The following is a 12,848-nucleotide window of genomic DNA, read 5'->3' as shown; positions in this document are numbered from 1 at the left end:
TGCTGGGCGGGAGTTTCATGCCAGCTAGTCTGCAAACCTCAGCGTTCCCCACGCCCCCGCCAGGGCTGTCCGCTGAGCAGTGAAGGCCTTGAGGGTTGCAGGGAACTGGATGAAGAGTCCCACCTGCTGGGGACTTCGGAAAGTGTAGATCTGGGGAGAGACCTCAAAGAGGAGCTGGAAGCCTTGAAGTTCTCCTCTGCAGAGCACGTGGGAATCCGTCTTCACTCCTTCACTGTCCCCGGGCCTGTTGGGACTAAGAAACCAGAGCTGGGAGGGTCGTCACGGCGGGAGGCTCCTACCGAAATTGGCCCTCCAGGTAAGAGAAGACAAAAGGAGTATTAAAAATATAGAGCAAATGAAAAACAAACCGAGCAGACTAACACTCTTGGAAGAGGAGCAGGGCAACCTTTAGCAAAGAAACAATCGATAAGAAAGCCATAAGCTAAAAAGAAAGAAGCAATACAGAACAAACCCATAAAAAAAGCAGATTCAAGCAATACCAAGAAACAGGAAGATATGGCCCAACTAAAGGAAAAGAGTAAGCCATCAGAGGAAGAACAGGATTTGAGATGACTATTCACAGATAGCCAAACAAATCTCCTTAATAAATTCAATGAGATGGTGAATAAGATTAAAGATATTAAGAAGACACTGAGGGGAAGAGATGTGGCTCAAGCCATTATACCACAAGGGAGTCCTAAAAAAAAACAAAAAACAAAACAACAAGCAAAGAAATGAAAAAACCAACTCAGGGGAGCCGAAGTAGCTCAGTTTTTGAGAGCTGGCTTCCCACATATGAGGTCCAGGTTTCAATCCCCAACCCTGGTACCTAAAAAATAAAAGGCACTAAAATGCAAAAATAGTCAGAAATAGTAGCTATGTACAGCAGGGGAAGCATAGAGAGATTGAGAGGTAATGAATTTTTGTGTGTTTTTTGTTTAGTATTATCATTGAAATAATGAAAATACTCTAATAATTTTAGATTAAAGTGATGAATGTACAACTATGTGATTATACCAAATATCATAGATTGTACACTTGGGATGGATTCTATCCTTTACTAATATGTATCAATAAAATTGACTTGTGTAAAAAAAAAAAGAAGACACTGGGTGAACACAAGAATTTGAAAGTTCCCAAGTGCAACAGCAAAGACCAAAAAAGAATGAAGGTCCAAAAATGAGCCCCTGATACTAATGACTATGCTTGTGAGCCTGTGCACCTGAAATAAGTACAAGGCCTAGAGCAGCAGTGTACCTAAGCGTTACCTCCTGAGAGCTTCCATGTTGCTCAAATGTGGCCAGTCTCAAAGCCAAACTCAGCATGTAAATTCGTTGCCTTCCCCCCAGCATGGGACATAACTCCTGGGGATGAGCCTCCCTGGCGTTGAGGGATTACTACCAAGTACCAGCTGATGATGGAACTAGAAAATGACCTTGAATAAAAGGGTCAACTTGGACCAGCAGAATATCTGTCTTCATACAATAACAGGAGTTAAAAATGCTTTTTGACCTAAATCAAGGGGGAAATGGAAAGGACAAATGAATTTATATGGCTATGAGTCTCTAAAAAAGAGCCAGGAGGTTATCAGAGGGGTTGCCCTTATGCACACTTGAGCAGAGTCCCAGAGACAGATAAAGTAGATACAACCCCAGGTGTTGGTTCTTCTGAGGGCTACAGAGACCCACAGGTTTTATGGTCATGGCAGATGGAGTTCAGTGCCATGTCAGTCGGCCCTTCTTTGGAGTTGGTGTTTCTGTGTAATGGAGCTGGACTCAGATGTGATCCCTTTTCACAAGCCTTTCCTGTTACTTTACCAGAATTGTAGTTGGTGCTGGGGTTTACTATATACCCAGGGGATCTGAATCTCTGGACTAACCATATGATAGCCAGGCCTTGAGCCTCAACAGACTTCAGCTCCTACACTTTGGTTTATTGGATTTACCCCACTCAGCTAACATGGAGGTGAAGAAGGTCAACCACCACACCATGGATCCAAGAGTGCCTACAACTGAAAGCAGGAGAATTGCATCCAGCATCCATGTGGTATCTAAGCCCCCCCTCTTGACATAGATGTGGAATGGACACAACCAATCCAAGGTCCACAGGATGGAGGAATAGAATATGGATTAGAGTGGACTTACTGATACTCTATTCATGAACTATTGTGATTAGTAATCGAAGAAAATGTGGCATTGGTGTGGAGAAAGTGGCCATGGTGGCTGCTGGGTGTGGTGAATTGGAGGAAGAGATGAGATGTGGAGGCGTTTTTGGGACTTGGAGTTGTCCTGGGTGGTGGTGCAGGGACAATTACCAGACATTGTATGTCCTCCCATGGCCCACTGGATGGAACGTGGGAGAGTGTGGGCTATGATGTGGACCATTGACCATTGAGGTGCAGCGGTGCTCAGAGATGTATTCACCAAATTCAATGAATGTCTCGTGATGATGGAGGAGAACGTTGCTATGGGGGGAGTAGTGGGTGAGGGGGGTGGGGGGTATATGGGGACCTCATTTTTTTTTTAATGTAATATTTAAAAAATGAATAAAGACCAAAAAAAAAAGAATCATTAAAAAAATAAATAAATAAACAAGAAAATATTAAAATTCCATCCTGGGAGTCTGCTGCATTCTCAAATAGGAGGGCAAGAATCTCTCGAGTACATCAGCAGTGCCTAATAAAAGAAAATAGACCAGTATGTTAAACCCTCAATATTAATGCAGGGAACTATGAATCTTATTATTCAAAAATTGAAACTTAGAGGTTGCAGTAGGTTCCCAGGGGAAGGAAGAATGGTTGGAAAATACAGCATTTTGGGGGCATGTTATCATTCTGTATGAGGTTACAATGACAGCTACCACCCATTACAAATTTTGTCAGAATGTATAAAGGTGTACAGTTCAAAATGTAAAAAAAAAAAAAAGAATTTGAAAGCTTGTAAAAAGAAAGTAACAGAACTTATGGGAATGAAAGACACAGTGGATGATTAAAATATATTATAGGAGTGGAGGTGGCTCAAGGGATTCGTGCCTCCTTCGCACCTGGGAGGCCCCAGGTTCAGTTCCCAGGGCCTTCTAAAAAAAAAAAGATGAGCAGAAAGCAAGTGCAAACAATGATGTGTGGGGGAATAAATGAATAAAAGTAAGCAAATCTTTAAAAATATATAATAAAATATAATAGAGAAATACAACAGTAGTTTTGAATTGAGGGAGGGCAGATTTAGTGATTTCTAACACAGAATATCTGAACTGGAAAAGACAGGAGAACAAAAAGAGAATAGAATGAAAAAAAAAAATGGGACAAGGTCTCAGGGAATTGAATGACAACATGAAATGCACGAACATATGCATTATCAGTGTTCCAGAAGGAGAAAAGACTGGAAAGGGGGCAGGAAGAATATTTGAGGAAGTAATGACTGAGAATTTCCAAACCCTTATGAAAGGCATAAATAAAAATATCCAGGAAGGACAATGTACCCCAAACAGAGTAAATCCTAATAGGCCTACTCTGAGACACCTACTATCCATCCAAAATGACAAATATCAAATACAAAGAGAGGATTCTGAAAGTAGCATGAGTCAAGCAAAGTATCACAAACAAGGTACCCTCAATAAGATTAAGTGCCAACCTCTCATCAGAAACTATGGAGGTGAGAAGAAAGTGGTATGATGTATTTAAATTACTGAAAGAAAAAAAACACCAGCCAAGAATTCCATATTTGGCAAAACTGTTCTTCAAAAACGAGGCTGAGTTTAAAGTCTTCAGAGACAGGCAAAAACAGAGTGAATGTTACCGAAAGACCAGAATTACAAAAGATACGAAAGGGAGTGAAACAGAAAGGGAAAAAAAAAAGGCTGAGAGACTTGGAGAAGAGTGTAGAAATCAAGATTATTAGGAATGGTGAATTAAAGTGTAAAAAGACAGACAGTAGAATGATATGACAACAGAAAGCCAAAGGACAAAATAGATGAAGTAAGTAATGCCTTTACAGTAATAACAGTGAATGTTAATGACTTGAACTCCCCAATCAAAAGACAGACTGAAAAAAATGGATTAAAAAAAGAGCCATCTATATGCTATATAATGTCTACAGGAGACTCACCTCAGACATAAGGACACAACCGGTTGAAAGTGAAAGGTTGGAAAAAGATGTTCAAAATAGAGGTGGAGTAGCAATACTAAAATCAGACTAAATAGATTTTAAATGCAAAACTGTTACAAGGGATGAAGAAGGTCTTTATGTCTTAAAAATACGGGCAATTCACCAAGAAAAAGTAACTATGCTACAATGCACCTAACCTGGGTTCCCCACATGAGGCACACAATGGCAAAGCTGAGGGGGGAAATAAGATGTCTATATAATAATAGTTGGAAACTGCAATACACCACTCTCAGTATTGGATAGAACATCTGGACAGAGGATAAAGAAAGAAGCAGAGAGCTTGATAATATGAAATGAACTAAATCTAACAGACATCTATAGATCATTGCACCCCAAAACATCAGGATATACAGTATTTTCAAGTACTCATGGGCCAAATACTCTAAGATAGACCAACTGTGGAGTCACAAGACAAGTCCTGATAAACTTTAAAAGATTGAAATTACACAAAACACTTTCTTTGATCATAATGGAATGAAGACGGAAATCAATAATGGGCAAAAAATAAAAAAGGGAAAATTCATAAATATAAGAAGATTAAACAACACACTCTTAAATAATCAGTGGGTCAAAAAAGAAATTGCAAGAGAATTCAGCAAATATCTTGAAACGAATGAAAATGAGAACACAACATGTCAAAACCTGTGGGACATTGCAAAGGCAGTACTGAGAGGGCATTTTATGCTCTCAATGCTTACATTTTGAAAAAGAAAAGAAAAAAGAGGGAGGCAGATGTGTCTCAAGCAGTTGAGCACCTGCCTCCCACAAGGGACAACCCGGGTTCAGTTTCCAGTGCCTCCTAAAGAAGACAAACAAATGAGCAGACATCAAGCAAAAACATAAACAGACAACAAGCAAAAAAAAAAAAAAAAAAAGAGCAAAAACAGTAAAATGAACAGGAAGTGAATGTGGCTCAAGCAGTTGAGTACACACCTCCCACATAGAAGGTCCTGGGTTCAGTTCCTAGGGCCTCCTAAAGAAAAAAAAGAGCTAAAATTGAAGATCTAACTGCACATCTGGAGGAACTAGGAAAAGAACAGCAAAGTAATATCAAACCACGCTGAAGGAAAGAAATAGTAAAGATCAGAGCAAAAATAAATGAAATCAAGAACAATAAAAAACAATAGAGAAAATCAACTAAACCAAAAGTTGGTACTTTGCAAAGATCAATAAATCAACAGATCCTTAGCTAGACCAACAAAGAAGAGAGAGATGCAAATAAATAAAATGAGAAATGAGAAGGGAGACATTACCACTGACCCTACAGAAATTGGAGAAATTGTAAGAGGAAACTATGAACAACTGTATGCCAAAAGACTTGACAATGTAGACAAGATGGACAGATTCCTTGAAATACATGAACCACCTACACTGACCCTAGAAGAAATAGAAGACCTCAACAAACCAATGACAAGTGAAGAGATTGAAAGAGTCATCAGAACCTCCCAAAGATGAAAAGGCCAGGACCAGATGACTTCATAGGTGAATTCTACCAATTATTCAAACAGGATCTAATGCCAGTCTTGCTCAAGCTCTTCCAAAAACTGGAACAGGAAAGAATGCTACCAAACTCTTTCTAGGAAGCTAACATCACAACAATACCAAAATCAAATAAAGATATTACAAAAAAAGAAGGGGAGCAGATGCGGCTCAAGCAATCGGGGCCCGCCTCCCACATGGGAGGTCCTGGGTTCAGTTCCCGGTGCCTCCTAAAGAAGACAAGTAGACACTGCAATGAGCAGACACCACAACTGGCAAGATGCTGCAACCAACAGGACATTGTAATCAGCAAGACACTGCAATGCGCAGATGCTGCAGCCAGAGATGCCACAACCAGCAGATGTCACAGATGCCACAACTGCACAACCAGCAGACAATGGAACCAGAGAGCGGAAGTGGCCCAAGCAGTTGGTTACTTGCTCGCCGTATGAGAGGTCTTGGGTTCGGCTCCTGGTGCCTCCTAAAGAAGATGAGCAGACAACAGACAGATGAGGGATCCACTGGGGGAGTGGATAAAACAATTTTTAAAAAAGAAAATTATAGACCAATATCTCTAATGAATATAGATGCAAAATCCTCAACAAAATACTTGCAAACAGAATCCAAAAACACATTAAAAGACTATACATCACGACCAAGTGGGTTTTATCCCAGGTATGCATGGGTGGTTTGACACAAGAAAATCAATTAGGGTAATAAACCGCATTGATAAATTGAAGGAAAAAAAGCACATGATCCTCTTGATTGATGCAGAAAAGGCATTTGACAAAATCCAGCACCCTTTCTTGATAAAAACACTCTAAGAGATAGGAATAGAAGTAAGCTTTCCCAATATGGTAAAAGTGCATATATGAAAAACCTATAGCTAGCATCGTACTCAACAGTGAAAGACCGAAAGCTTTCCTGCTGAGATCAGGAACAAGACAAGGATGCCCACTGTCACCACTGTTATTCAATATTGTGCTAGAAGTTCTAGGGAGAACAATTAGGCTACATAAAGAAATAAAAGGGGCCCAAATAGGAAAGGAAGAAGTAAACCTTTCACTATTCTCTGATGATTTGATCTTATATCTACAAAATCCTGAAAAATCCACCACAACATTACTAGAATAGACAAGTTCATCAAAGTGGCAGTATAGCAGTTTGACATAGTTATGAATTCAAACATAGATATAGGATTGTTTGTAAACTGGTCTGAACCTGGACATGATTAATTAGTGATTTGATTGGGCCACCAATCCTTGGTGGGTGGGGACTCACAGATAAAAGGCATGGCAAAGGACAGAGCTGAGGGTTTTTGAGGTTGGAGTTTGATGTTGCACTTTGATGCTAAGCCTTAAGCTGGAGCCCCGGGAAGTAAACTCACAGAGGAAAGAGAAGCCAGCCCCAGGAAGAGAGGACCCTGAGTCCAGGAAGAAGCAAGCCCTGGAAAGAAAGGAACCTTGAACCCAGAGAGAAGCAAGACCCTGGAAGGGAGGAACCCAGGAAGCCTGAATGCTGGCAGACATCGGCAGCCATCTTGCTCCAGCACATGAAAATAGACTTTCCTGAGGGAAGTAATTTATGCTTTATGGCCTGGTATCTGTAAGCTCCTGCCCCAAATAAATACCCTTTATAAAAACCAACCCATTACTGGTATTTTGCATCAGCACCCCTTTGACTGACTAATACAGGCAGGATACAAGATTAATACACAAAATCAAGAGTTTCTATACACTACTGATATGCAATCTGAGGAGAAAATCAGAAAAAAAAAATTCCATTCATAATAATGACTAAAAAAATCAAATATTTAAGAATAAACTGGTAAACGGACTTTGGCCCAGTGGTTAGGGCGTCCGTCTACCACATGGGAGGTCCGCGGTTCAAACCCCGGGCCTCCTTGACCTGTGTGGAGCTGGCCCATGCGCAGTGCTGATGCGCGCAAGGAGTGCTGTGCTACACAGGGGTGTCCCTCGCGTAGGGGAGCCCCACGTGCAAGGAGTGCACCCATAAGGAGAGCCGCCCAGCGCGAAGGAGGGAGCAGCCTGCCGAGGAATGGCGCCGCCCACACTTCCCGTGCCGCTGACGACAACAGAAGCGGACAGAGAAACAAGACGCAGCAAAAAGACACAGAAAAACAGACAACCGGGGGAGGGGAGGGGAATTAAATAAAATAAAAATAAATCTTTAAAAAAAAAAAAAAAAAGAATAAACTGGAAGCCAACTTGGCCCAATGGATAGGGCTTTTGCCTACCACATGGGAAGTCCGTGGTTCAATCCCCTGGCCTCCTTGACCCGTGTGGAGCTGGCCCATGCGCAGTGCTGATGCATGCAAGGAGTGCTGTGCCATGCAGGGGTGTTCCCTGCATGGGGGACCCCCATGCACAAGGAGTACGCCCCATAAAGAGAGCTGCCCAGTGCGAAACAAAGTGCAGCCTGCCCAAGAATGGCGCCAAACACATGATGAGCTGACACAACAAGATGACGCAACAGAAAGAAACACAGATTCCCAGTGCCACTGATAAGGATAGAAGCAGTCACAGAAGAACACACAACTAATGTACCCAGAGAGCAGACAACTGGTGGGGGGGAAGGGGAGAGAAATAAATAAAAATAAAATAAAAATAATTTTAAAAAAAACAAACCTTAGCCAAGGACATAGAGGACCTATATTCAGAAAACCAGGTAACATTGCTGAAAGAAACTGGAGAAGACTTAAATTAAGTGGAAGGACATTCTGTGTTCATGGATTGGAAGACTAAATATTATTAAGATGTCAATTCTGTGAAGCGGACATGGCTCAACTGATAGGGCGTCTGCCTACCATATGGAGGGTCCAGGGTTCAATTCTCCAGGGCCTCCTGACCCGTGTGGAGCTGGCCCACATGCAGTACTGCTGTGCACAAGAAGTACCCTGCCATGCAGGGGCACTCCCATGTAGGGGTGCCCCACGCACAAAGCATACACCCCGCAAGGAGAGACGCCCCGCGTGAAAAAAGCACAGCCCACCCAGGAGTGGCGCCGCACACACAGAGAGCTGACACAGCAAGATGATGCAACAAAAGAGATGCAATTTCCCAGTGCCACCGGATAATGCAATTGGATGCAAAACACACAGCAAATGAACACAGAGAGCAGACAATTGGGAGAAGGGGAGAGAAATTTAAAAAAAAATAAATAAAAAAAAAAAAGTCAATTCTACCCATCTGATTTACACATTCAATGCAATCCCAATAAAAATCCCAACAGTCATTTTTGCAGAAATGGAAAAGACAATTGTCAAATTTATTTGTAAGGGTAAGGGGCCCAAAATAGCCAAAAATGTCTTTAAAAATAAGAACAAAGTTGGAGGACTCTCACTTTCTGACTTTAAAGCATATTACTTACCTATAGTGGTAAAATCAGCATGGTACTTGAATAAAGACAGACAGTATGACCACTGGCACGGAACCAAGAACTCAGAAACCACATATCCAATAAGAGTTTCTTACCCATGCTATATAAAGAGATGCTACAACTCAACAATTAAAAGACAAAATGACCCATTAAAAATGGACAGAAGTCTTGAATAGACATTTGTCCAAAGAAGAAATATAAATGGCCAAAAAACAAATGAAAAAATGTTCAACATCACCAGTGATTAGGGAAATACAAAAAAAAAAAGCTATATTGAGATATAATTTCATACCTATTAGAATGGCAGCTATTAAAAAGTCAGAAAACTGTAAATGTTGGAGAGGATGTGAAGAGATAGGAATGCTTATTCACTGTTGGTTGGGAATGTAGAATGGTACAGGCACTGTGGAGGACTTTGTGGCAGTTCCTAAAGAAACTGAATATAGATTTGTCACATGACCCAGTAATACACTAATACCTGTATAGCCAGAAGAACTGAGAGCAGTGACATGAACAGACATCTCCACACAGACGTTCATAGTGGTGTTATTCACAATTGCCAAAGGTTGGAACATCCCAGGTGTCCATCAACGAATGAATGGATAAGATTGTGTTGCATACACATATTGGAATATTATGTAGCAGTAAAGAAGAAATGAAGTCGTGAAGCATATGAGAACAGGGGTGAACCTGGAGGACATTATATGGAGTACAGTGTTGCTGCATCCCTTCCCCCAGCCTTTGTTATCTCCTTCCTCCAGCCGTTGCTGTCCTTCCCGCCAGTCCCGCCCACGTTGCCAATATATAATCTGCCTTCTTCCCTGGCTACTGCCTACCTCATAGCCGCCTGCACAACTCCGCCTATCCACTACCGCCCCGTAGTTAACCCGCCCCAGCTCCTGCCCCTCCCTCTACCCAACCCTATATAACCAAGTGTATTTCCGCAATAAAGCAGACTTGTTCCTGCGCTCAGGCTGTCTCCGTGGTTTTTACCGCGCGTCCCCCACGCTTGGAGAACCTAGGCCTACGCGCTGGCCTAGGGGCTTCCCGCCGAGCCGTGGAAGGCTGCCCGGACCTCGTGGGCCGCTAATCACTGCCAGCGAGCCCACAGTACAGCAAACCAGACACAAAAGGACAAATACTATAATTGCTCTATTATGAACTAAATATATTGTGTAAACTCATGGAGTTAATAACTAGAATGCTGGTCACCAGAAAATAGTATGAAGGTAGAGAATGTAAAGCTGCATGTTAATCTGTGAAGAATTTTTAAAAAGGTTGTTTGTAAATCTTTGGAAATGAATAGAAAAGGTGAAAGCACATCATAGTGTTTGTAACTAGCAGTGCTATTACAGTGGTTGAAAGGGAAAGTCTAAGGTCACGTATATTACTAGAGGGAAAAGTAAAAAATGTAACATGGAACTGTATAGCATAGTGAAGCCTCTTGTGAAATATGAATATGGGTAATATTGCATATGTGGCTGTTTTTCTTTGAAACTGAACAAAAACGTATGTTGATACAAGATGTCAATATCAAGCAAAAAAAACCCATCATGCTAAGTGAAAGAAACAGACACAGAGTACTCCATATTGTATGACTCCATTTATATAAAATGTAAATATAAATCAATTTATAAAGATTTTAGATTAGTGGTTATGCTGGGTTGGGGGAGAATAGAGGGAGCGAGAGGTGATTGCTAAGGGGTGTGGAGTTTTTCTTTTTGGAGTAAGGAAATTGTTCTAAAATTTTTGTGGTGATGAATGCACAACTCTGTGACTATAAAAAAAAGCCATGGGTTGTACACTGTGGAAAGATTGTATTCTCTATGGATACATCACAACAAAACAGTTTTTAAAAAATGGTATTATGGCTAAAAGGCTTAGCCTAGGGAGATTACTATCAATTGACACAAAGCTGGAGGATAATTTAGGGACTATATAACATAATGATTTCAGTGGTAGATGAGGATTTGGTTAAGAGTACAAACATAAGAATGTTCTTCTATTACAAGGTGTTAAGAATATGGAGGGAGATAGATGGAAAAAAAATACAACTAATGTAATATATAAGACTATAGTTAATAGTAACATAGTATTTTTACAACAATGGCAAAGAAGGTATTATATCAATGCTAAGGTCAATAATGGAGGTTTTAAGTGGATATGGGATTTTTCCTTTTGGAGTAATGAAAACATTCTGAAATGGACTAAGCTGATGAGAGCCTAACTCTGTGATGAAACTGAGAGCCACTGAGGGCACACTTTGGATGGATTGTTCAAGATAGAACACAGTGGTCTTCCTGGTGAATGATGAGCTGTGTTTAACAGTACAAATTAGGGAATGTTGTCTCACAAACTAAAATATAAAATACTAATACATGGTGTTAATGATAGGGTGGTTTGTGGGAAAAATACATCAAGTATAAGCTATGGGCTGTAGATAACAGTAATATTGTGACAATGTTCTTTCATCACTTGTAACAAACATCACAACAATGTGTGATGATGGTGATGGGTCAATGTATGGGAATTCCAGTATATGGGAATCCTGTATGGTATGCATGATTTTTTTTTTATTTGAAATTTAAAAAGTGAAAATTTTTAAAAATGGACAAAGGACTTGAATTTTTTCCATAGAAGATATACAGATGACCAATAATCATATGAAAAGATACACAGCAATCATTATCCATTAGGTAAATTCAAATTGAAACCACAATGAGATATTATTTCATACCCACAAGGATAGCTATTTATTCTGAAAATAGAAAATAACAAATGTTGGCGAGGATGTGGAAAAATTAGAAATCTAGTGCTTTGTTGGTGGGAATGTAAAATGATTCTGCCACTGTGGAAAGCAATATGATGGTTCCCCAAAAGTTAAATATAGAATTACAATATGCCCTAGTAACTCCACTCCTAGGTATACCCAAAGAATGTGAAAACAGCATTTCAAAGGGATACGTGTACACCAATGTTCATAGCAGCATTATTCACTATAGACAAAAGTGGAAGCAACCCAAGTGTCCATCAAATAATGGATAAACAATATGTGGTATGTACAATGGAATAGTATTCAGCTATAAGTAAGAATAAAATTCTGAGACATGCTGCAACATGAAAGAACATTGAGAACATTATGTGGAGTGTAATAAGCAAGACACTTATGCACAAATATTGCATATCACTTGTAAGAGATGTCTAGAAATAGCAGATCTGCAGAGACTGAGTAGGTTAGAGGTCACCAGAGGATGGGGGAAGGGGAGAAGGTGGGAAGGGGAAGTGTGTGTAAATAAAATTAAAAAATTTAAATGTAAAAATGCTTTACTTCACATTCATTTTTTTAAAAAGATTTATTTATTTATCTATTTCTCTCCCCTCCCCCCCACACCCCAGCTGTCTGTTCTCTGTGTCTATTTGCTGTGTCTTCTTTGTCCGCTTCTGTTGTTGTGAGCGGCACAGGAATGTGTTTCTTTTTGTTGCATCATCTTGTTGTGTCAGCTCTCCGTGTGTGCAGCGCCATTCCTGGGCTGACTGAACTTTATTTCGTGCTGGGCGGCTCTCCTTACAGGGCACACTCCTTGCGCTTGAGCTCCCCTATGCAGGGACACCCCTGCATGGCACAGCACTCCTTGCGCGCATCAGCACTGCACATGGGCCAGCTCCACACGGGTCAAGGAGGCCCGGGGTTTGAACCGCGGACCTCCCATGTGGTAGATGGACGCCCTAACCACTGGGCCAAGTCCGCAGCCCTCACATTCATTTTTGAAAGATAGTTTTGCTAGGTATGAAATTCTGTCATGACCC

This window comes from Dasypus novemcinctus, chromosome 29 (genome assembly GCF_030445035.2).
Source record: "Dasypus novemcinctus isolate mDasNov1 chromosome 29, mDasNov1.1.hap2, whole genome shotgun sequence".
In the NCBI taxonomy this organism is placed as follows: domain Eukaryota; kingdom Metazoa; phylum Chordata; class Mammalia; order Cingulata; family Dasypodidae; genus Dasypus; species Dasypus novemcinctus.
The sequence above is the reverse complement of the archived record's forward strand: the minus strand, read 5'-3'. Positions refer to the sequence as shown.